This window comes from Pongo abelii, chromosome 11, assembly GCF_028885655.2.
Source record: "Pongo abelii isolate AG06213 chromosome 11, NHGRI_mPonAbe1-v2.0_pri, whole genome shotgun sequence".
NCBI classification, from domain to species: domain Eukaryota; kingdom Metazoa; phylum Chordata; class Mammalia; order Primates; family Hominidae; genus Pongo; species Pongo abelii.
The window spans coordinates 103358964-103385440 of record NC_071996.2 but is presented as its reverse complement, the minus strand read 5'-3'; the positions used below and the strand labels follow the sequence as shown (position 1 = coordinate 103385440).

Genomic DNA, 26477 nt, shown 5'->3' with positions numbered 1-26477 from the left:
AGAGGTGGCCAAAGGCTGTGACAAGGCTCCCAGGAGTCAGCTGCAGGTGTGGAGACAGCTGGCCACGGCAGCAGGAGGAGGTCACAGAGAGGGAAGGACCATCTCTACTCACCTGGGAATCCACAGTAATGTTCCTGAAAGCAGCCTGGGTTCTGAAGAGCTCTAGGAAAAATGGAAATTTGGGAAGTCAGGCAGGTCTCAAATTACTAGCCACACCACCCATTTCCCATCACACTCAAAACCCAAGCACAGGATCTGGAGTCAAGCAGACAGGGAATTCGTCCTCACCCATGACTTAACAGCTATGTGACTCCGAGTAGGTGGAGTAACCTCTCTGTGCCTCGGTTTATTCAACTGTAAGATGGGGATAATAACAGCACCTTCCTCACAAAGTTGTTGACTGGATGATATATGTAATACATTTAGCACACTGCCTAGCATATAACAGTGAAATACACCAACAATAGCTAACATTTATTGCCTGCTTAGGAAGTGTCTAGCATTGTTCTAGGGCTTCACATAGGCTAACTCTTCAATACTCTGAGATAGGCCCTGGTATTACTGGCACTTTACAGGTGTTAGAAAATGAGGCACCAGAGAGGTCAAATCACCTGTCTCATGAAAATGTAGCTGGCAATCAAGTTCCAGAGCCTGGACTATTCACCAAAATATCTTGTCCAATTTAATGTTAGCTATTGTTCTTCTTGTTATAATCCTCTCCTCTCCAAAAGATATCCTATAAAGTACACACAATCCCAAAGAACTCACCATTCAATCAGTAACCACTTAGGTGGAAAGATGGGTGCCAAGGTCATAAGTCAACCAATCAATCACTCACTCAGTCACCCATCACTTCACGTATTTCTTAAGAATGCCTATGTCTCTAATGCTCTGCTGAGCACTGTGTGGGGATTCAAATGCTCTGCTAACTGGTCCTACGAGACTCAGAAGACTGACCTCCACAAAATGACTGGAGAACAACTGCGAGGGAGGCACTGGAAAGAAGGGGATGGGGCCTCAGGACACAAGATGCTGTTCCTGGCTCTGGCACCAACTCTCTGGGTGACCTTCTCCAAGCCAGCTGACCTCTCTGGGCTTCATCTTTAAATAAGAGGATTGACCTAAAGACTTTAAGCCCTGAGATTCTACTTTACAACTGTGACTTTCTTTTGGACTAACTTGTTCTCCCTACCAGTCCAGTTTTGAAAAAATATATTATAACCCTTCGTTTAGCCAACAAACATTGACTGAACACAGTGTTAGGCACCATGAATAATGCCAAAGATATAACACAGGACACAGCCTACACTTTGTAATGATCTCCATAAGCATGGTGAATTCTCATCCTATGAAATCTTGGCAACCAGAAGACAAGGGAAGAATGCAGCCCTGAGGACAACTGTACACACTTGGTCTGTCCCAATCTGCACCAGTCTAACATCCAGGATCCACGTGCCCCAAGTGTCCAGCAGACTGGGAAGGGGTAGGGTGTCATGCTAAGCAGATGGGGAGGGTAAGAATGTCTGTGAAAAATAAGGCAGAAACAAGACAACCAATGGGATGCTTGGGTGGAAGTTAGATTTGTTTTCTAAAAGTTAGTAGTGTTGTATGCAACAAACCAAAGTGACAAGAACTCAGCTGGTACTTAATTGACTTTCTTTACTTTAATAAAGTATACCAATGGCTATTTTGATAGAAATCTTTTGTGTGTGTGTGTGCACGCGCACGCACGCGCATGCCTGCTTCTACGGGAAACATTTACTTCTACACAAATGCAACTGACTTTATATAAAGATCAGTTCATCTCACCTAGATACATTTGCTTTCACAAAAACTCCTTGGAGGGTAATAATTTAGTGAGTGTAATACTTCCATTAAAAACGAATTGATTTTAAAATATGCTTTTCATACTTTTGACAAAAACAATTTTCTAATTTTCTTTATGCCCCACAAAAGGCAAACGTTGTTGTGTTGACAAAGTAATAAATAACATGAGTTGTCAAATGAGATATTAAACATTTATGGATTAAATTTTTAATAAAGACTTTTAGACATTCCCCAAAATATCCATCAATCTTTGACATGGAAAGAAGCAGCATTTTGGTAAATTCCATCCGCCACTACAATAGAAGTCAGCACAAGATATTTACGATTCAAGAGAGGGCAACGATAGCCTTTTTTTTTTGAGATGGAGTCTTGCTCTGTCACCCAGGCTGGAGTGCAGTGGCATGATCTTGGCTCACTGCAACCTCCGCCTCCCAGGTTCAAGTGATTCTCCTGCCTTGGCCTCTCAAGTAGCTGGGATTACAGGCGCACGCCACCACACCGAGCTAATTTTGGTATTTTTAATAGAGACAGGGTTTCACTATGTTGGCCAGGGTGGTCTCAAACTCCTGACCTCAAGAGATCTGCCCTCCTTGGCCTCCCAAACTGGTGGGATTACAGGTGTAAGCCACCATGCCTGGCTCAATGATGGCATTTTTAATAGGATGGTTAAATATTTGCAGCATAGGATTTCAGAAGGTACAGGATGGCCAAACAGGGCCGGGCACAGTGACTCACACCTGTAATCCTAGCATTTTGGGAGGCCAAGGTGGGTGGATCACCTGAGGTCAGGAGTTCATGACCAGCCTGGCCAACATGGCGAAACCCCATCTCTACTAAAAAAAAAAAAAAAAAAATTAGCCAGGCATGGTGGCACACGCCTGTAATCCCAGCTACTTGGGAGGCTGAGGCAGGAGAATTGCTTGAACCGGGGAGGCAGAGGCTGCAGGTTGCAATGAGCCGAGATTGTACCACTGCACTCTAGCCTGGGTGACACAGCAAGACTCCGTCTTGAAAAAAAAAAAAAAAAAAAAGAATGGTCAACCATATCATGCATTATTCTGATAGGGTTTTCAAGTAGCAGATATACTGTCTTTACTATGTTTCTACCAAAGTAACCTGTGCGTGGGAGTCTATAGAAAAGTTGGTTCCTAAACTGGCTCTGAAAGGGATTCCACAATTATTTTATGCAATGGCAACATTGTTGGAATACATGCATAAACCTCAAAGAGGACAAGTTTCGTCAAAGAGTACAACTTTGAGGAACAATGCTCATTTGGATAAATAGCTTTCTTAAGCCTAGAAAGAAAAACGACTGAAATTTCAGTAGTGATAATCCCTAGGGTGAAGGATTATGGGTAATTTTTCTCCTTTTTAATAATTTTCTCTGCTTTCTAAATTTTCTACAGTGAGTATGTACTACTTTAACAATCTGAATTTTTGTTTTCAATCTCAGAATATATTATGGAAAACAGCCTTAAAAAAGTGAAAAGGAGTTGGGCATGGTGGCAAGCCCTTGTAGCTCCAGCTACCTGGGAGGCTGAGGCAAGAAGATAGCTTTAGCCCAGAGTTCAAGGCTATTATGTGCTATGATTGCATCTGTGAAGAGCCCAAGACCCCATCTCTAAAAAAAGTGAAAAGGCTCTAGAATCAGACAAACTTTGGTTCAAACCTCAGACTATACCCTTTCTACCTTGGTGCCATTTGATAAGTTACTTAGCAGCTGAAGTCTCACGTTTATCTGGAAAATATAAACAATAGCATGTGCCTTGAGCATCATTTTGCCTGTGAGAGGTGAAATATTTTAAGTGCTTAGCACAGAGTAGAAGCCCAATAAATGGTAAGCACTCACCTAGTCAAAGAACACACGAAAGATAAGTGAGGCTTTTCTGATAACACATAATAAATGTGTTGGTGTTTATAAACTGATGCATCAGACTACTTGTTTATAGAAATACTGAGTTTGTAATAGGTGACTTCCAGAAATCGTCGAACAGTTAAAACTTCAGAGAAAGAGTAAGTAGAAACAGGCTTCTACTCCACTCTCCTTCACATTACAATTATTTGATTATTAGATTCCTACAGTCTGGCCAGGGGCGGTGGCTCACAACTGAAATCCCAGCACTTTGGGAGGCTAAGGCAGGCAGATCACTTGAGGCCAGGAACTCAAGACCAGCCTGGCCAACATGATGAAACCCCATCTCTACCAAAAATACAAAAATTAGCCGGGCGTGGTGGTGTGCACCTGTAGTCTCAACTACTCGGGAGGCTGAGGCAGCAGAATTACTTGAACCCGGGAGGCAGAGGTTGCAGTGAGCCAAGATGACACCACTGCACTCCAGCCTGGGTAACAGAGTGAGACTCTGTCTAAAAAAATAAATAAATAAAAAGATTCCTACAGTTCAAGACTCTTGGATTCAGCTGTACCTGCCACTTTGCTCACATGTACCTGCTCAAAAATCCTTTGAATGGGACGGAATTTGGGAGAAGGATTAAAGCAGCTCTATTTGAGGATAGAGAAAGAAACCACAGCTATCACAATAAAAATATTTTTCATGTTGTCATTCCTTATGATTAAAGAAAGCAAAATAAATTATGGAATTGTTTAAATGAGGGGTAAGCTACAATATTATAGATTCTCTGGCTTTTTTTATGATAGCTATGTTGATGTTTTCATCCTTTTCCTCTGAAGGTAGTTCAATCAGGTTTATGATAAAATATATATACTCAACAAAATATGGCTGTTGGGGAGTTGCTGCCCTTGGATATATGTTGCTGTACCTTGACTACAGCAAGAAATATTGATTTAACTGGCTTTAATATCAAGTCAGGTATTTGTTGACACATGGAAATGAAAAATATCAAAACCATGAAAAGCTTAATATATAGGTCAAATCCCATTTCAGCTCACTCCAAGGGACTCTCCAAAGTCTTCTCCTGTATTGAAATTGGGTTCTACTGATACTTGCCTAAGTTGCTGGATAACAGAGATTTTCATTATAATGGAATTTGCCACACAAATGAATATTAGTATAGATTTTTATGTAGTACAATTTATTGTATAGAAAGTACAACAGAAAAAAATTCATTACGTCTTCAGTTCTCCCTTCTCTCAACTCTGGAGACACATCTTGCTTCTTACCTAAGGCATGCACATTCTTTCCTTTCAAGACCTGATCTCCCTTTGTTCCTCTCACAGTGCCTGGTGCAGAGGAGACACTCAGGAAATAGCTGGTGAGCTCAATGAAAGCTCTGGTACCAAAGCAAAGAAGGGAAATTCAGAATAGTTCCCTGTGTCGAAGGAGAAATAAAATTTAGAAATTGATTCCAAATGAGAATAGCAAGCAGGCTGACCCTCACCACATGGCATGCTCAAAGAGTCCTGGGACCAGTGGGCCTTGGATGGGCTCCCTACTGCTAAGCAGTCACAGAGGCTTGTCTAAAATGTCCAGCACTTAGCTCACACACTTACATCCCTCAGGAACTCCACAGAGACATTTCAATCATTAATTGCCTGAAACACCCTCAAGGTCCTACAGTATAGTCCAAGCAAGGGTGGTCAGTGAGCAAATCCTGTTGTCCTAAGGGACTAAGATAAAGGGCGATCCACTATGACTGTCTGGGAGGCCATAAAAGCCAAGGAGGTCAGAACATAGCAGCCCAGGATAAGGGAGTCAGCGCAGCCCCAGGGTTGGGATTTACTTTCTTGCAGTCAGACCCAGAAGCAGTTTCTGAGCCCTTCACTACATCACTAGAACTGGGGGGAAGAACCAAGAGAGACCTCCAAAAAACTCTGCACAGACACTACCCAGTGTCAAAGTTCCCAAATTCCCGTTCCCTTTCCTGTCCCCTCCAGCACTTGCATTACTTTAATAATAAAAGAGTTGCCTATAATTTTCTGTAATGCAATCTTCTGAAATCTTTTTTCTACCTTATAGTCTTTTTCTCTGAGCCTTTCTTATTGAAGGGTAAAATACACATCAAATACCAGTTTTGTTTCTATCTTAGAACAACATAATAGATCTAAATGCCTATTTCTATAAAGGTCTTTACTGTGATCAAAGGAACCACCTATTGAAGTCAAAATGCCCCCTTCCCTCATTAGAGGAATATGCCCTGGGTGTGAGCATCCAAACCTGAGAGACTCTAAGCTAGGCACCAGGGGTTTCCAGGGCAGTAAAAGGGCCTGTCCCATTATTGCTGGATAAAGTCCAAGCAAAGAGTTAGAAGGGTCTGGTGAGGTTAGCCCCAGGAGTTATATATTTCTACATACATCTTACAAATATTCCCATGCTTCATTTGAAAATATTTTAAATGGTATGTTGGCTTATGCTTGAGGGGGATGACCCATAGCCATTATTAATCACTTAGAAACAAACCATAAGCAAACTTTTGGGTGAACCAATGGTTTGCTCAATACATCTGACCCTCCAAATGATCTCTGACTATATAGTAGTCCTTATCTCCATTTGAGAGCTGAGGACTCTCAGGGATAGGAAAGTTGTTTGTCCAGGGGTAGACAGCTACCACACAATGGAGCCATGCTGTAAATCCAACCGGCAGATCCCATAGCTAATTGTTTGTTCACAGTTCTAACTATTCACTAGTTGCATAGCAAGCTCAAATTTAACTTGCTAGTACCAACATGCCAAGTTGGTGGTCATGCTCTGTCGAGATTTGAAGCCTTTTTGGCCTTGGGGCCATGAGTGACACTGTTTCTCCCTTGCAAAAACTAAAATGACTGAAGGGAAACCAGAATAATCCTCAGACAAAAATGAGCAAGCTCAAAGGCTATAAAAATTCGAGATCTCAAAAACCAAAGATAGCTTTCTTGACTAGACAACAGTTGGTTACAAACTCTGCAACAAAGTACCTCTCAGATATGAAATATTACTCCTAGAGTTGGGGTTTTTCCCCCATTTTTACTAAGAATTGAAACCCACAAAATGACAAATCAGGATTACCCTATCAAAAGACAACTTCAATTGCTCCTTTGTTCTAAGAAACTGTGTGTTAGGTACTGACTGGCAATACCTGTACCTTGATCTTCACATTAATTATGCATTTTTCCTACAAAATTGGCTGCCACAGTAAATACTGTAAGTCAGATTTGAGAGCTGCCAAGAGAAATGTTCCGAATGGCTGACTTTTTAAAGACAACTTGTCAGTTCACCAAATAATTCTTTGGGGGCTTATCCTAGTATACTTTGTTTCTCATATACCTATACTTATACCTATAGCAATTATTACAGCTCTTTCCTGATGTATCAGCTTACAGCTAAGGCTAAAGAGGTATTTTTTTTACATTCAACCCCTGATATGCAAGTAATGAAACATACAATTCCTTTGACAGCATCAATTTACTTTGGCTGTTGTTATTGCTTAATTCCTAAACTGACTTATGTGAAATACCCTGATTCCTGGGGAGATAAGTGATTCTGACTTAGTCCGTACAACTAAAACAAAGAAGAGTTTTATATTATCAACTCAATGAATATTTTCTTCCTTGAGGTTTCCTTTCATCAAATAATCATATCAATGCTTCATTTCCTTTAGTTAACACCTTATTTTAATGAGGCTTGATTCCAAAACATATAAGAATACACACACGCAAGAGGTACTATATTGAGTAAGTCAGGCATTCCAGCCAAGTATCCTATCTTTCATGTGGCACCAAGTGACATTTTGTAGAAGGCACAATGCTAACTATTCATTCTGCAAGCCTCAAAAAGATAGGCATGAACTACACGCCAGAATGGAAAAAGCGTAAGCTTTGAAATCTGATGCTGGCTTCAAACACCATCTCTACCACCACTCACTCTCTCTGTGACCTTGAGCGAACGACTTATCTCCCCTCAGAGCTCTGTCATCTGAAAAATGGGCGTAACAGACTTACCTCAAAGGGGATGTGAAAGTTAAAGAGAATTTTGTTGTAAAGAACATAGCATATAACCTGGAACATTAATAGACACTAAAGAACTCAGTTTTTTTCTGCCTTTCCATAAAATGCGATTAGTAATTCATTTTGAATTTGTTGTCTATTCACAAAACATAATGTAAAGGATATTAGCTGTGGGGTTCTTTGTGATCACAATAAATTAAAAATTGTTTATCCATAGAATAACATTAAAGTACATTCATATACTGAAATTTACGCATTCTAAATATTTTTCAAATAATATTTTATGACAAGGAAATTTTTACCCTAGAATTTAAGTGAAGAAAGCAGAAAAGAAAACCTGCATAATAAAAATAGTTCACATTTGCTGAGCATATGCTATGGTCCAAGAACCATGCTATGTACTTTATCTGCATTATCTTATTAATTTTTACAATAAACTTACTAGGTATATAGTATTATTATCCCCATTTTATAGAAGTAGAAATTAAGGTTTAGAGAGTTTAAGGAATTCATAGTCACTACGTAAGTTGTATAGCCAGGGCTGAAATCTCCAAGTGCCTGATTCCAAAGCTCTTTACCGACTATGTCATGCTGATTCTTCAGTACAAACGTCCTGGGTCCACCAAGAGCTAGTTTAAAACACACACTCACAACCTCATACAAATGCACGTCTGAAAGGGAAACACCAAATGCTAACAGTGACAATCTCTGAGAGGTGGAATTTTAGCTGACTTTTAATTTTTTATCCATTTCAGTAGCTTCCAAATTCAGAGTATGTATTATTTTTAACATCAGATTTTTTTTCAAAAAAGAAAATGCATGAAATTACTTTGAAAAATATAAAGTATGACACAAATACTAGTATTTTTATGAAGCAATCATTTATTTTTTGATATATTATAGATTTGTGTTTCTTGAGAATACTATTCTTTTAAATTATTTTTTTCTATCTAGTCCAAGGCAGAGACCATGTTTTTAAAAAAACTATTTTGTAAATGAGTACAATAAAATATAGCACAGAAAGCACCATATGTGTTACTTGACAGCTATTTGACATTAATATGAGAGTCAAATAATTTGTGTGGGAGGAAAAATAAACCTCTTTTCAAATAATACAGAATTTTCAGCTTAGTGAAAACACATCCATTAGTGACACAATGCCATCAGAGCTCTCTCTGTCATGGTCACGTTAGTGATATTGTCATACAGCCATCTATACAGGCTGGCACGCTGTTTGGACAGCGTGACGACTCTCTGTCCCAGGAGATGAGAATATCATGATGTGTTGGAGTGACACCTATGGAGTAATTTCCTGTCACCCCACCAATTCTTTTTAAGAGTAATGATTCTGTAAAGAGAATAGAATGATGTATTACATAGCAATTCCTTTGAACCAAACAAGTTCATGAGTTGAAATGATAGGTGAAGTTTGATTTTATTTTACAAAATTATTTTCTCTTAGATACATTAAAAATAAGGTGACTTAGATATGCTTTTTCAAGAACTTTTTCAAAAGAAAAAGTAATGCAATCTAAAAATTACTCTCATGAATCTTATTCTTTATCATAGGGGTTCTACTGAGTGGCAATAAGTAGACCAATAATTATCTCATTACTAAGGCATTTGACTAAGTCTTTCCCTGACTCTATGCTCTTGGATAACAAAGTAAACATAAGTGAAAGACTGTCAAGCTAGTTTAAAAAAAAAATTCACATACTGATGTTAATAATTCTCTTGCAGAATGTCACAGGCCCTACCTTTGGCCTATCTTGGTAAACATTTTATCAACGACAAAGTAACATTTCCAAGTGTGCAACTGATAAATAAGTAAAAGTCTAACATCACTAATATATCAAATTTAAAAATTTTACAGTTCAAAGCTGTCTTGATAAAGAGGAAAACTAATTTAACAAAAAGAGACAAAATGCAGAAGGATAAATGCATGTAAAGTCCTCTAAGTAGGCACACATGATTCACTGTTCAAGTAAAGAACAAAGGAGACCTGGCTTTGTAGCAGTTGTTAGGAAAAAATGCTTGGAAGTTTTCTTTAGCTTCGTATATGAACAAACAATGTGCTGCTCCCGATTTACAAGTGAGGCCCACACAATATTTGACTAGATTAATGAAAGAAGAGTGCCCTGATCAAGGGAGTGAATAGAAGCCTGGTGTTTTCTACTGTTCAGAGTACTCAGTCAGGAGTAGGCTGTTGCATTCAAGATGCCTTTTTTTTTTTTGAGGTGGGGTCTCGCTCTGTCACCTAGGCTGGAGCACAGTGGTGCAATCTTGGCTCACTGCGACCTCCACCTTTGGGGTTCAAGCGATTTTCCTGCCTCAGCCTCCTGAGTAGCTAGGATTACAGGCATACGCCACCATGCTCAGCTAATTTTTGTATTTTTAGTAGAGACGGGGTTTTGCCATGTTGGCCAGGCTGGTCTCGAACTCCTGACCTCAAGTGATAGGCCCACCTCGGCTTTCAAAGTGCTGGGATTTCAGGCGTGAGCCATAACATCTGGCCAGATGCCTCATTTTTAAGATGGCATTGATAGAGTAGTGGGTGCCCAGAGGAATGTGAACAGGATGAGAACTATCAGTTAAGAGAACTAGCACTGCATAACCCTGAAAGGAGAAGACTTCGAGGAGGAGATACAATAGCTATGGTCAAATATTTGAAGAGCAACCACACAGAAGGTACATATTTATTCTGTGGCATTCAAAGGACGGATGGAAGACCAATAGGGAAGCTGCAGGGAGGCAGGTTTCAGTGCACCACTAGGGAAGAGGTTTTACAAATATCTGTGTCCACCTGTGCTTGATGGAGTATTGGTCCAACCACAAATAACACGAAGTCCAAATCAAAATGGGCTTAGGGTCCAGGAGCACTGCAGACTACTGTCATTACATTACTTGACTTCATAAAATGTTGACCAAACTCCTCGTTCCTGGCTGGTTCAAATGGCAACTGGGATAGTGTGGAAAGAATTCCTGCATTTGGTGAGATGTTAGACCACAGTATCCATTTTCCATTTCCAATGTCTGCTTTCTACACGTCTAATTTCTTATCAGTGAGTTTCATGAAGATACTCCTAGTACATACTTCTAAGTAATATCTAAATATGCCTCACCTTAATAAATGAGGGGGAAAATGTAAATTTAAATGCAATCTAGAAGAGTCCAGAAGGTGAAATTCCACAAAAGTTTTCATATTATAAATTAGCATTGCCATGGAAACCTTAGTTGATATCATCCACTGCAACTGGAACAGTTCTTGTTCAGGGAGTACCAGAACAATGAATGAGTTTATATATTCAGTGCCACAAACCAGCACTAAATAACATTTTTAATGCCACTATTTCTAATTTTTGAGGAAGTAGATTTACATAGTCTTCTTGAGTGTTCATGATTTTGATATAGCACTAAAATCGAGCGTATGGAATTACAGTGGAGTGATCAACTGCATCAAGAGCTGAGCAAGTCACTGGAAGCTCAGTGCATGTACTGAATCCACCATTCAGATTCCACAGGAGAAATAAATGAGAAAGGAAAAAGACCTGCCAGATCAGGACATTTGCAATCACAGTGACTGGCATAATATCTTCCCCTTTTCCCTTAAAAAATTACAGGACTGACCACATTCCTACAATAAACACTTGTCGATCAGGGCAGTATGTGAGATCAGACTCTCTGCTGTTTACAGCACTTCAACTAATGGGTTTTCTCAGTTATGTACTGGTAATCACTACAATACATGAAAGTCAGCCCACACTGAGAACAATATTGCCTCCAATCAAAATCATTCTTACCTTAGTATACTAAAGCTTTTTCCCTCTTGTATGCAACAAAGGCTACAACAAAAGAACTTCCCCAACACCCACAGCTAAGTAAAGAACTGCTCCAACAAAATAAGTGTGAAAAATCTGTCCCTGGTGTCCAATTCATATATAAATCTTCTTTTTCAGGATATTTTAGTGGCTTTCTTTATTTGTAATCTATCAGCAAAGAATAGAAATAAAAGTTTATTTTGATGGCAGTGCACCTGACTATTCAGAGATTCAAAAACCTGCTTTGTTAATTGTTATGCTATCCTGGCAGAGGATGTAAACATGCCTTTTTTCCAAGGCTTCATGCTGTACCTGTAATCTCAGACGAATATTTTCACAAATGCAAACCATAGGGAGGATGGGACTTAGGCAAAATGTGAAGGCAACTTCCTTCTGGTCCTTTTTCACCCTTGGCTGGGTAAAATCTGGGCCCCTTGCCCCAGATTTCATATCCTCTTCCTGATCAGTCTCAGGGAAAGGTCTATAAAATTATTCAACATAAGGAGGGTGAATTGAGATATACTGAGATATGAGGGTAAGTTTGACTTACCACCTCCATAGCATTTGCATTTTAGGCCCTGGTGCCAGGCACTTTATATTTTATCTTATTTAGTCATAACAAAATCATAACAGAATTGTAGGCGTTACTCACTTCACTTCATACATGAGAAAACTGGGGTTCAGAAAGATTAAATAACTTGCTCAAATTCATATAGCCAGCAATGGCATGACTCAAAATCAGGTCTTTCAAGTGCCAAAGCCTGTCCTCTTTTTCTTCTAAATCATACTGGTCATAGGAAACTAGAGTTTTTATAACGTAGGCTTTCACATATTGGAGAGCAAAAAAGAGAAACTTGATATTTGAAGTGCCCTTTTCAGTGGTATGGATTCTGAAACCACAACATGAAGGCGGCCACCTTTCTCATACACACATAAGACCAACCTTCCCACTAGAGACAAAGATATGAATGCACCATAATTTAAGAAAATCAGCCCTATATCTGTCTTCCCTTCTCCTTCCAAGTTGTACAAATGGGACTCAGAGACCAGCGGGACAGCAAACTAGCAAGAATGTTTGCTCTCAGGGGTCTGGAGCCAGGGAAAGCCAAGCTCCAGGCAAATTATTCAATTCTAAATATCTATCAAGTTTCCTGACCCTTGCTGGTAGTTCTCAGTACTAAAGAGGCCTAGAAGGGAGGAGCAGTGGCCCAACCCTAGGGGCACTACTGTCCCAAGAAGGCTTGGAGAAACATGACAGGACCCTTACCTAAGAAAACTTGGGGTCCCTCCACAACACAAATCCAGGACTTGGGAATGCAGGAGACAAGGTGGAACCCAGTACAAAAGTGAAAACTTGTTTACCCAAGAACAAGACTGAGTTATGGCTACCTGGCTAAACTACCTGGACAAGGCAAACTGCACGGTCGGTCCGCTAAGTCGCTAAGCCTCAGATGAAAGGAAGCTGTATTCCCTCTGGAAAGGGCCTAAACTGGTCCTAGATCCTGCAAATGAGGGAGAAATAATCACATCAAGGTAGTCACCACTCCTCTCAGGCCATTTTCTATACTGTAGGACTTTCAAACTTTTGTTTTTAGCACAAAAACCTTTGCCCCTAACAAAATCTTATACAAAATGCCTACTCATGAAGCAAATAAAAACAGCTGCCCAGGATGAAAACAAGAGAGGAAGTTCTTCTCAGAATTTAAGAGTCCAACAGACTACAGCAGGCAAACCACCACTAGAGAAGACACTGAGTCACACTGCCTATCAGATTTCACTGGAACCTAATCCTACTGGACTGTTCTCTTTATAGTCACAGTTTCTTCCCATCACCTCTTCCAGGAGGGTTCCCCTTCCTGATCCAACCTGATAAGATCTGGTTTCCTATCACAGGTTGGCTTTTCCACCGTGAACACATAAAGCTCTGCATATCTCTTTTTTTTTGAGATGGAGTCTTGCACTGTCTCTCAGGCTGGAGTGCAGTGGCACGATCTCGGTTCACTGCAAGCTCTGCCTCCCAGGTTCATGCCATTCTCCTGCCTCAGCCTCCCTAGTAGCTGGGTCTACAAGTGCCCACCACCATGCCAGGCTCTTTTTTTTTTTTTGGATTTTTAGTAGAGACGGGGTTTCACCGTGTTAGCCAGAAGCTCCGCATCTCTCTTAAGGCAACACGCGCTATCTTCCAGGCCTTTCTGACAGCCCATACGCCCTTCCCTCAAAGCCCTTCAGGCCAACTCATCCATAGATTACTGCCCTCAGTGTCTTAAGGCATAACTAACTTCTGTAGAGCCCTTATAAGTTTGGGGCACATCATTTTGTTTGACACACAATGACTGTATGGTGTGCATATTATTCAGACTCCAGATTCGTTGATTCATCTACTTGTTCAGGATCCTACAGCCAGACAGTAGGGGAGTTGGGACTTGGCCCACTAGGAAGAATCAATGGCAGGATGGGGAATCTCAGAGACCTGGCTCTCAGGGTTTCAACTGGTGCCTCACAAGTAGGAGGCTTCCAGGGAATGTGACTCCACTTTCCCTTCCCTTGTTCCTCCTGTCTACCTCAAATCCTTGCTCTACCACACCACGAGAATTCCTGCCTCCCACTTCTGATGATGGCTGGGTGGGCCTGCTGAGACAGATGTTCTTTAATAGTGCTTTCCACACTATGCCCATTGTACATACAACTCCTGGCTATAGTGTTCAGAATCTGTCTCTCCAATTCTGAATCTTATCCAAACATTTCATACCTCTGGATTGAAAAAACTGAGCAACTGCTACTTCTCTATGCCAATAGGGCTGACTTAATCATTCAAAAAGCTCGTGGGCTTGGCTCGTACAGGATGCATCTCCTGGGAATGAGATGTTCCCTAACAATGCTGTCCAATAGAACTATAATGTGAGCACACAAGTGATGTTTAATTTTCTAGTAATCACATTTTATTTTATTATTTCTTTATGTCACATGTTAAAGTCCACTAAGTAATCACATTTTTAAAAATAAAAAGAAATATGTGAAATTAATTTTAGTAATATATTTTGTTTAACCTACTATATCAAAACTATTGCTGTTTCAACATGTAACCAATATTACAATTTGTTAAATGAGAAATTTTACATTTTTTTATATAGTCTCAAAGCATGGTGTATTTTACACTTACGCACATCTCAACTTGGACTAGCTGTATTTCCAGTGCCCAACAGCCACATGTAGCTAGTAGCTACAGTACTGAACAGCAGGTCTATCATCTCGCCTCTGTTCCCATCCCCCCTATCATTTCTTTCCTTTAGTGGAGATGCTATGGGCAGGGGCAGACAGTGGGGACCAGGATCATTAGAGGAGACTGACACACACCTGAAGGGAAGGCCCAGATCACAAAGAAGCTTTCGTGCCATGCCAGGGAGCTTACATTTTAACCTGAAGATGCAGAAACTCCTCTGAAGGATTTTAAGCAGTGGAGAGTTGTAATCAGATTTGCCTTTTAGAAAGGCAGCAGTGTGAGGAACAAATTGGAGACAGGCCAAGCAGAAGCCAGAGAGACCAGTTGCGAGGCTACTGCAATAATCCTCAAGAGAAGGGATGAGGGCCCGAACCACGGCAGTAATGAAGGTTATGATACAGGGAGGAAAGAGCAGATTCAAGAGAGTCTGAAAAGATAGTCTCTATATAAAATGTAGAGGTTGAAGAAGGCAAAGAAGTTGTCGTAGGTTTTAAACTTGGTGAAGGTTTCATTCATTGAGATAGAAAACACAGAAGGAGTATGCTGAATTGAAGTTGGGGAAGTGATGTTTTGAACTTGTCGAGCTAAAGATATTTGGAACACATGTCAGATAAGATTTCAAGGCTGGAGGTGCAGATTTACAATGGAATCAATGGCATATAGGTAGTAGTAGAAGGAAACAGAAGATGAGCTGCCACACGGCAAATGTGAAGAATGAGCAGAGAGCTGAGGGCTGAACTGTAGGGGAGGCTAAGGTTTGAGAGGAAGGGAGGACAGTAAAAAGAAGTCCAAATATAGAGCAGCTGGACAAGAAAGAAAATGAACAGAAACGGATAACTCAGAAAACAGGTGGGCAACATTTTAAGGAGCAGAGAGTGGTCAAGAACACCAAATGTTGTGCAAAGTTCGAGAAATGAAAGAGAATCCTAGATAATGGACCCGGTGGTCATTAGGAGAGGACAGGAGTGCAGGGGGTTGAAGATGAAAGGAAGATGGCGAGGTGCAGGATGTGTACGAGGACCTGTACTTCAAGGAGCTGCCTGCTAAGACCAGGAATAAGATGAAACACACCCAAACCTAGAGAGAAGCGACCAAAAGCGTTCATCGTTTTCTGTTTTCATAAAGAATAAGAAAGACGTATGCATGTTTATATGCTGAAAGAAAAGGATCATTGAGACCCTGAAGAAAAGACAGTGAAGCAAGGTCCCTGAGGAAGCAAGAGGGATTAGCATCAGACTGGAATAAGGGAAAGGAAGAAAAGGAGTGGGAAGAGAGCCTGCCATTTATAAGGAACACAGATTACCACTGCAAAACCATTTTTCCTTAATTAGAAATATAAATGTAATAAGTTATCTGTGAAGGCTTTCTCTCTCTTTAATAGTACTACTTATCATGTATAAAATAAAATAAATGCTGAGCATGGGAAGAAGTCACTAGAGCTCCAGATCTGTGGTCTTGGTAGATTACCAAGCCTTTCACACACCTTCAAACTGCTCCTAAATATCACTTCAGGTGATACTCATCACCTGCAGAGCCACAGGGGTTGCTGACAGCTAGTGGCCTCTCTGACTTGTTGGTTTCTGTGCAGACTGATAGGTAAATATTTTCAGTGTCACCCTGTGTTACCTCACAGGGTGGTATAACAAAAGCAGGGCCTGGGTGTCAGACACCAGATTCATCTGCCACTTATCAACTCTGCAGACTCAATCAAGTTATGTAACTTTCCTGAGCTTCAGTTTACCTGTCCAATAAGGGTATATAATCCTTACCTTCCAAGATTCCTTTGAGGTTTAAATAAAATGACCAATAAGTGATAACTATGATGATGATGACTGTATTCACTTTGTTCTGAATCTCTAGGAACTGGGTGCTGATAATGAATTAGTACTTTGCAACAGCCAGCATCTTGATCCCTAAGGTGAATTAAAGAATCAATCCTAGTGTTAGGAAGGAAGCTCGAAAATCCATATGGCCACCTAACGTTTGCATCCTTTCTTCATCTCAGTGCATATGCAGTTTCTGCCCGCAAACTGCCTGGACTTTACACCTGCTCTACAAGTTACTAGCTACTCAACCTTTCTAGGCTTCAGTTTTGCTCTTCAGTAAAACTGGAGTAACAGCAGCATGTACTTCATAGCACTGTTTTGAGAATAAAGGAGAGAATGCATATAATTAAATAAGATATTGCCTGGTATAGGTGATGCTTATACATGTTTAGTGATGGGGGCCTATCACCTCCTGAAATAGCACAATCCATAATGGGGCAACTTTCCATCTATTGACCCAAAATCTGTATTCCTCAAACATTCCCATTGGTCCTAGCTTTACAGGTCCTAGCTTTTACATGGGAGTAGTTCCACAGAATCAGAATGAGGGTTCTATATAACAGTGTGTTTACACCTTTACTCAACTCGGCTAGGTGCACTGTGCGGTGTCCCACAGATGGCTGGCTGCTTGGGAACACAATCTGGGGTGGACCTCTCATTATTTACATTACTGTGAAAGTGTCAACCTTCAGTGGCATTTCCATAATGCAGGAGGCCTTTCTGAGCATTCTAAGTGAGCTGGATGCTATCCAGGAACACACTGGTTATATTGCTTCCAAGATTTATTTTTCACTTTGTGTCATAGTCAGTTCAGCACTTGGCACCACACGTAATTATTGAAGGTATCTATATATCCTTTACGTTCCATTATTGAACACTGCAGCCCACCAATGCTCAGAAGACTCCTAGCTGGGCTCAACTCAGAAGCAGGAGTACTATAAGAGCGCTGATGTAAAGTCAACAAATTGGCCCTGGAATTCACTCACATCACCCTTCCCCCATCCTTATATTCCCAATAACACTGAAATCTTATCCAAATCCTTTCAGTAATCACCTCAAACAACTGTCATTCTAAGAAGATTCCCTCCACTCCCCAACAGAAGAAGATTTTTTTCCCTTCTGAGCTCTGTTAGACCTTTGTTTCTGGGATACGTCTGTTATTTTTTCCTGCTAGGCTATAAACTCCTTCCCAGCAGAAACAGTGCCTTGCACAAAATAAGGCTTACTAAAGAATTAAATTCAGTCCTGAATACAATGGGATGTGGTAGACTCTTCCCTACATCACCTTTCACCCTCAGATGGGTGCCCAGATGTATTTTTTTTTTTAATTTACAAGGATGCTTTTAAATGAAAAACTTGAGCAGCCCTGCAATAAATACAGTCTGAAATTTTAGAGCCAATTAGCTGAACTTTTATATAACTGATAACTTTAGCCTAATTGTTTGACGTATAAAATACTGGCATAAAGCCTCAATGCTTTTTTTTGCTCAGTACTGGGGCCCATCACTCCACCTTAAAATAACTACAGGCTTCTTAATTCCAACTCACAACTGCCAGACTCCATCATTATCCCAACTCTGGGAAATGCCGAGTCCTCAGAATTCTCACAGTTGATGAATGGAGAAGCTGATTAGAACCACTGAAGAAAAATGGAGGAAAAAAACCTTGACAGACGCCTCCTTCAAATGCCTGTCCCTTTTATCCAATGTCAACATGAATTTCTCAGTTAACAAATATTTATTGAGACAATGACTGTGTGTCAGGCTGTGAGTTAGGCTCTGAGGACCCAATGGTGAGGAGTTCAGAGTCAATATCAAAGCCCATGATTTTAAAAAAATAATCCTTACATTTATTCATTTTATGGGTGTATTTATCAAGTGCTTCTTATGTCCAGGGCCGGTAGACAGAATAAAAGGCACATCAGTGCCCTGAAGGAACTTGCTATCTAGTTGAGAAAGCAAGAATGAAGCACATAACAGCATAAGAAAGGATCTGATGGTCTAGAGGAATGATGCAAACAAAAGGGCAGAAAGAACCAATGAGAGTAACATGATCAGGGCAGGCTGACTTGAACTTGAAGAATGTGGTTAGGTCAGAGAAAAAAAGAAGAGAGACATTCTAAAAGGTAGGGCATGAACAAAAAAGGACACATGAAAATGAGCATGTCATCTTAGAAGGACAGTGAGATCCAACCAGTAGGAACAGAAGCTTCATGTTGGAAAGAAGTAGAAAATAAAGTTGGTAAGTTAATTTGGGGCAAGACTGTGAGGTACACTGAAACCAGGTTGAGAGGCTGGGCAATGAGGGAGGCCATGGAAAGTATTTGCACTATGGTGCAATACTAAACAATGCTAAAGTATTATTCCCGTGAAACAATCCTTGGAGAAGAGTTCTGAGGGAAGAGTTTTAGGAAGGTTGATACGGTGGAAGTGTGTAGAATGGGGAAAACTCAATTACAGAGAGACCAAGATGTAGACTATAATCATCCTAGAAACGGTGATGGCTGATGGCCTCCTATCCGATTGGGGAGAATGAAGAATGAAAAGGAAATGCAGGGGTGGCTCAGAGAAACCATTAAAAAGGAAGAGTTAACAGGACTTGATACACAGTTTCACAGAGGCAGTGAGAGAGCGAAGAGTCAGCAATGGTACCTACCTCTCCAATCTGGGTGATGAAGAGAATGCTAAACAGATCAAGAAAGGAAAGTCTTTTCATCATAAAAGGAACAAGTTTAGAGAGAATACAAAAAGTTTGTTATCAAGCACGTAGTCTTTAGCTTGACAGCAGGACATCCACCATAAAAAGTCTATTAATTAAGCAAGTAGATAAACAGGAATGGAGTTTGGATCAGTACTAGAGACAAAGATTTGTATGATGCAAGGAAGGATAACATCACATTTAAAATTTTGTTATTAGAAAATAAAAACACTAGCTATTAAACAAAAATAATAAAAAATTATATAAGTTGTAGAGAGAAATATATCTTCATAAGACTGTTTTCCTCAGCTATGGTACTTAGGGGATCCTACCCATTACCACAACACTGAAGGAATAAGCTTCTGCAGAAATTCAACATATGGCCTATTTACATAACAAGCATCACAACTCCAAATTAGCCATTTTGATGTGTCAAAGACATAACACCTTCATAGCAAGACTACTTCAAAAAAGGGAAGAAAAAAGAAAGGTTTGTTTTTCTTCTATAATTATGTTTACTGGGTTTTTAACTGTTTGTAACATGAAAATCTTATTTTAATTGTGTGATTACACTTTAAGGCAAAACAGTGATGAAATGGATTAGTTGAATGTTGCACAACCATTCAGAGATCAATAAACAGACCCAATCACTTAAATTTGTCCATATGAGACATCTACTCTCATGTCCTGTGTCATGCTTGTAAAATCTACTCTTCTGTGCACAGAAATTATAAAAACATATGATTTAATTATCACAGTCAAATGACAGTAAAAGTGCTACAGAAGATGGCTAGGAAAGAAGTACTATGAAGCAGTGACTAAGCAGTACCTGTCAAGTGCACATAAAACGCATTCCACTCTTGTCATGCAGTGGGACAGGTAGTAGCAGCTTAGATCTTACGAAGAGCAACCTCAACTTTTTCCATCCTATCCAAACTGTAACCAGAAGTTCTTGTCCTGGCTCACCTCAGAAAATGCTGATTAAAACTGTATAAAGTAATAGAATGAAGACCACCTATGCCCTTTCAACACACAACCATTCACGAATATTCACTGTGATTGATAACACAACTCTGATCGCAGACTGAGAAACTGACAAAAATTAGGCCCCAAAGTGAGATATTTCTAAAGCTTAACTTCTGATGTAAAAGCTTACCATTTACATGGTAAAACGGGTCCATAAAATGCTTCAGACTGGCATGCAATCAAAGACTGCAACGGTGTGGCCTAAGTATTTTCTTTCCCTGATCCTTACTGGTGTAGCAGAGCAGCTTCACAAGCCCACAGATACCCCTCTCCACAACGGCCTCAGGAAAATCAGTGCATGCAGAGAAACTATTTACTGAAGACTTTCATTAGGGGGCTCCCTAAAACAAAATGAATACAAAAGGAGTCTTGATCATTTTGCCTGTCTAAACGAGCACATTAAACTAAGTTGATTCTTAGAAAATCATTTAATATTTTCAGGGATTAAAGAAAGAAAATTGCCAATTAATACAGTCTTTTCCCAGATGTTCAGTTTTTACTAACGTCTTTAGCTATTCTCTGCATTCAAGTGATTGTATTTTTATGCAAATTATCTTTTGGGGCTAGTCTCTAGTTTGTGTGTCTGTGTGTGTGTGTGTGTGTGTGTATTTAAAGCCACACAGATACAGAATTTGACATGTTTTCTGCCACACAGATACAGATTTGACATGTTTTCTGTTCTGCTGCTCCATACAATAGGTTTTAACACAGCTTGAGCTTATTCCAAAACTCTAATTAGAAACTGCAGTATTTGGCTTGTCCAAATAGAAACCCATTCCCAAAGTTGATTTTTCCCCAGTTAAAATTCAACAAAGAATATCATACACAGATATTTTTAAACACGACAGTTACTAGATAAAACTGCCCTATCTAACAACACATTGCTTTCTGGTTAAGCAACACAATTTCGTAAGGCCTATCAAATACTTTATCCAGAGGGCCACTCTATTTTCAGGGTATTGGTTGTATTATTTGAAGGCTTTTTTTTCACAGTGAAGAGATTTCTGACTTCCTGTCCTTTTCCCTGCCATATTACATACAACTGCTTAAACTCTGGAAAACAGTACCAATCAAAGTGGTGCTGAATCCTTCCTTTAAGACAAACTAAAACGATGTTAAAAAGGTTACACGACTTTACTATTTCAAGTACTGGTAAAAAACCACTTTCTCTGCACAGGTTCTAAAATTTCAGAGTCGTTTGTCTTTAAGTCTGTCGGCTTGTGAGGGGGCTGGTACATATGTTAATATTTAAATTTCATAAAATAAGCAAAGAGACTGTGTTTTAAGTCCAAGGGTTTTCACTAGTTCTCAAGCTACAAACCCTGTAATACAGTCAAAAGAAAACGTACAGAAAGAGTCTTTCACGAAAAGTGTCAGGTCTCCAAAACCCTGACATCTGCTAAAACCAGGACTGCGGGGGGGATGAGAAGCTCGTAAAGTTCACAAACACACCAACCCCGCGGGAACACGAAACCTCCACTCGCGAAGACGCGACACTTCCGCCGCATCCCCGCGCAGGTGAAGACTCGGCCCTTCAGCCCCGCGTGTGCGGCAGCATGATATTCAGAGTGCGCCGGAGTCCAGCGGGAGCGCCTCCTACGACAGCCCGGTCTCCCGCTCCGGTCCGCCGCCCGCGGACTCCGGGGTCCCCCTGCCCAAATGCGGCGGCGCGACCGCTTCGTCCCGCGGCCAGGGCGCTCGGCGTCTGCTCCGGCCACCCCCGCCCGCCCGCCCGCGCAGCGCGGACGCCGACGCATCCCGCTCCCTCTGGGTGCCCGGGGCGCGGGGTTCCCTGGGGCCGCGGCCCCCGCACCCGGCTGGGATCCGAGGGCGGGGTGGTCGCGGCTGACTTGGGCTTTGCGGCTCCGGGCCAGAGAGCGGCTTGGGGGCGGGGGGGGGGGCGGTGGGTCTCTCTCCGGCTTGGGAGAGGACGGGGGCGCCCGCGCAGGAGTACGGCAGGCAAGGGACGGTGGCCGCGGGCGATTCAGATCCGGGGCGGGCGGGTCCACGTCGGAGCGCGGCGGCCACACGCTCGCCCGGGGAGCGCCACTGTGCGTCCCAGCCGGCGCCTCCTCCCGCTTGCCTGCGCCGGCCGGAGAAAGGAAGGACGGCGACCTTCGCGTCCGGTCCGCGCCACCAGCCCGCCTCGGCGCCGAGCGCGGGCCACACCCAGCGCCCCGGGAGGCGGCGGAGGCTGGGCGGCCCGGGCTGCCGAACGCTCGGCCCGGCCGAGTCTCCGTCCCGGCCGTGCAGGCCCCGCCGCGTCCGCCCGCGCCCTGCATCCCCAGCCGGCCTGGCGTGGAGGGGGTCCCGGGCTTACCTCTGTGTCGAGCGCCGGCCGCTCCGTCCCGGGCCGGAGCCGGGGCCCGGGGGCTCGGTCGCCAGGGCCCGGGGGCGCGGTCGCCAGGGGAGGCTCCGCGGCGGTGGCGGCCCCTGCGACTCGGAGGGCGGGCCGAGCGGGAGCCGCTGCCTGGGCCGCGCGCCGTCCGGGGCTCGCCCCGCGCTGCCGGCGCTTGCAGCGGAGGGCGCAGCCAGCTCGGCCCCCGGACTGGATTCCTTCACTGACACAACTCCAGCTGGGCCGCCTCATGCAGGGACACTCCCGCCCCTCGGAGGCTGCCCCCGCCCGCCGGCCCGCCCGCTTTCCCTTCGGTGTCACTCACCAGGCGCACACACCCCAGCCGGCGCCCCTCGCTCCCGCTCGCACACACAGCGCTGCTCACGCCTCTCTCGGGTTTTGTATCCGCTCACACGCACGTTCTGACACAGATCTCGTCCCTCCACACGCCCTCCCTAGCTCCTTTCCCACCCCACTTTCTAGAAGAATCCCCGTACAGCTTCCGCACTTTGCTTGCTTGCTCCAGACCGACCTCCTCGCCTTTCCCCAAACCTCCACTTCACCGAAACTCCCCGTTATTGAAAGATTTTGTCACAATTCGCACGTGTTGCAAGAGAATCATCTTCTCCTACCGGAGAAAATGAACTTTGCTCCCCCAGCACTGTCTGCAAATACGAGATGTTTTTCCTTTTAGAAGGTAGTAATGCTTTCTGGAAAGGATCCAAGCTCAAAATGTAAACAAAGATAGCCCATTCGAAAATGACCTGAAAAATTAGGCGCGGAAAAAGTGCTGGGGCTCTGGTCGGCCCTTGGAAACCCGACCAACCCGGGGTGTTCCGCCTCCTCCTCTGCGCTGGGGGTCTGCACAGTGGGCTCCAAACGTGTGTGTAATAACCAAGTTACACATGGGCATCGTGGGCTTCAGCCGTGGGTTTCTGCCTGGGAGTACAGTAGTCGGGAGAGTAAAAGCGGTTTCTCAATCATTATTCATGATGGAAGCACTTTAGATAACACTCCTCTTCCAGAGGCAGTAGAGTGAAATGCAGGCAGCTCTCCAATTCAGTGTGTGTTTGTTTATTTATTTATTTATTTAGAAGGGTGACTTCTTAGCTTCCTTTTTTTTTTTTTTTGGCTATACCAGTAACTGTTTCTGAGTGGCTCCTTGGCTGTCAAGCTCCTTACAAATATCAGACCAGAGTTGGTTATGCCTCTCGAGCTCCAGACTCTAATGGGCTTCCGAGGGCACTGCAGAATCGTACATAATCCGATGTTCAGGAATTCATAATTTGAAATAAAATACAAACACCTTTCGGATAAAGTTCAAATCTGCTAACATAATGTGGCCCTGTTGACAACGCACTGCTGAAATAGAGGAGCTAAAACGAAAGGAATTCATTTTCTTATGTGACTTGGAGTGGTGGTTCTTGCTACCTTATAGTCGCCTTGGATTGGTGTGTGGAGCATATAATTTATTTAACAGACATTAGCAAGTGCTTTATAAGTACTAGCTCATTTAATCCTTCGAAGAACCCCATCAGGTAGGTACTGTTTTTGTCCTGTTTTACAGCTAAACTGAGGGCTGGGCCCAGTGACTCACACCTGTAATCCCAACACTTTTGGAGACCGAGGTGGGCGAATCTCTTGAGCCCTGGAGATCAAGACCAGCCTGGGCAACATGGTGAAACTCCATCTCTCCAAAACAAACAAATAATAATAATTGGCCGGGCATGGTGGTGCACGCCTGTAGTCCCAGCTACTCAGGAGGCTTAGGTGGGAGGATTACCTGAGCCAGGGAGGCTAAGGTTGCAGTGAGCCAGGATCACACCCCTGTGCTCCAGTGTGGGCAACAGAGCCAGAGCCTTTAAAAGAAAAGAAAGAAAGAAACTGAGGCACAGAGAGGTGAAATAAGTTGCCTAAGTTTTTAGCTAGTAAGTGGTAAAGGAAGAATTTGAACCTAGACCGTTGGACCCTGCCTGTGCTACAGAGAGGAAAGCTTGCTTCTAGAAGCCATACCACACATAAAGAACAAACATCCTATTGCTTATTAAATTTAGGTGTAATAAGTAACTTGTAGCCATTTGACTTGAAATTTGATGCACTTCTTAGGTCCTCTGGCTAAATAATTTATTTATGTTTTTGGGAGGTTTCCTCCATAATTAGAATTCCAAAATGAATAATAAACAACACTTTTCCTAGGAAGGGCTTTGGAAATAACATGGAACTTAGTCTTCATTCTTTTCTTCCACCACTTCATAATCTTCCCATGACTGCAAATCTAACTTGCTTAGTGAAGTCTGACAGAAAAAAATGCCTTCAAGAACTGAATATGACCAGAGGGAAGAAAGGGTTTTAAGAAGACCATGTATGGCCTTTCTAATGGAAGGCTGCTTCTTAGTAAGTACTGTAGGTAGGAGCTATAAGAATAAATGCTGTATGTGTTAAGAGCAAAGATGTTAAAGCAGTGAATCAATGAAAAAACAGAGACTAGGTAGGTAGGAGTAGCCACTGTACCACAGAGTAGGCTAAAACTAATTCTCTACTGTGAGTGGAGGCCTAGCCCATGGAAAGACAAGTATAGAATAACTTCGAAGAAAACAATTATATGTTTCAAGAGTTAGCTAAGGGGCCCAGCCCCCCCCCCCAAAAAAAAATCAGAGTTTTAAAAGTTTTACAGACAGTGAATTTCAAATCAAACTTGAACCTTTTGCTGTTCAAATTAATTTCTTCTGGGAGTAATGAAAACTTCTGTTTCTGTTAGAGAGGATTTAATATGCTTATTGAAACATGTAAAAGCTTCTTGCACATATAACTAACAAAGCATTATTTTTCTGAATTAGGCATAAATGATTTTTAAAATATGCATTACATTCCTATTATTATAGGGAGATAGAAAAGTCTGAAGAAATAAAATATGAATAAGATATATGTTGGTGTCTTCACCAGATGGTCAAAGTTTATTTGAAAAATTACATTGTTTAAAATCTTGATCTGTGTAATGCTAGTTTGACAGTATTGTTCAAAATGATTCTCTGTGATTACAATCCAGAGATTGAATCGCATTTTACTATTTTCTAAACTAAATAGAAATGTGAAGATCTTTTCTTAAGCAAACAAAACAAGAACCATAAGAGCAGATGTTTACTGAGGGATGAACAAAGTATGTTCGTTTATATTTTTTAACATTTACACGTAGGTATTTTTAATCTGTGCATACTGCTTTCCTCCACATTGTCACCTACACTCTTTATTCGGGGTGCTTAATTGTAAGCGTGGAGAAACAACGCCATATCCTTCAATAAAGCTGACACTTTTCTTGCAGTATTGATTTTTGCAAAATGCCATATTCCCCGCTTGCCACCCCTAGATTGTACCAGGCTCCTGATTCTCTAGGCATGATCGTTCAGAGCAGGGCTCACATTAGTGGATATAGCTCGGATCCTGGAAACCTGTTTTAGGCCATGATCAGTTGTGACTCTATTAGGATTTTGATATCTGAATAAGTAGTGGGGACAGAGAGGAATTTTAGTTGCTAGACTCCAGATCACTAGGCAATATTCAAACTTATTGGGGAGGGCATCTACCATCTAGGATCTTGGACTTTGTCTGCAGTGACTGAATGGAATCTGGGTTATCTCCCCTAGGAAGGGGATGAATATGTGTTCTGTGTTTGTTAGTGTGCAGTCCAGTAGGGCTGTTCACAAATATTCCAGCTCTGCTGCCTTCGAAGCACATGATAAGATTGTACTTCCCCACCTGACTAAAGTATAGTATAGCCCTGCGAGTTGCTTCAGCCAATGAAAGGTGGCCGGAAGTGATGAGTATAACT

At 42.0% G+C, this 26477-nt stretch overlaps 1 protein-coding gene across 4 annotated transcripts in view; it reads right to left on the bottom strand.

Annotated features, from left to right (window-relative positions):
* Positions 1 to 23036, bottom strand: part of SPATS2L (spermatogenesis associated serine rich 2 like) — a 172753-nt gene extending 149717 nt beyond the window's left edge. Inside the window, exons 1-2 of one of the 4 annotated variants that reach the window (XM_024243635.3) lie at positions 22977 to 23036; positions 113 to 162 (exon numbers count right to left, since the gene is read on the bottom strand). The gene's annotated coding sequence lies outside the window, so the exon portion shown is untranslated. Of the gene's footprint in view, positions 1 to 112; positions 163 to 22633; positions 22892 to 22976 lie in introns of those variants that run through there. The other 3 variants (XM_024243636.3, XM_024243634.3, XM_024243633.3) reach the window with 3 other exon arrangements.
* Positions 23037 to 26477: the final 3441 nt, after the last annotated feature.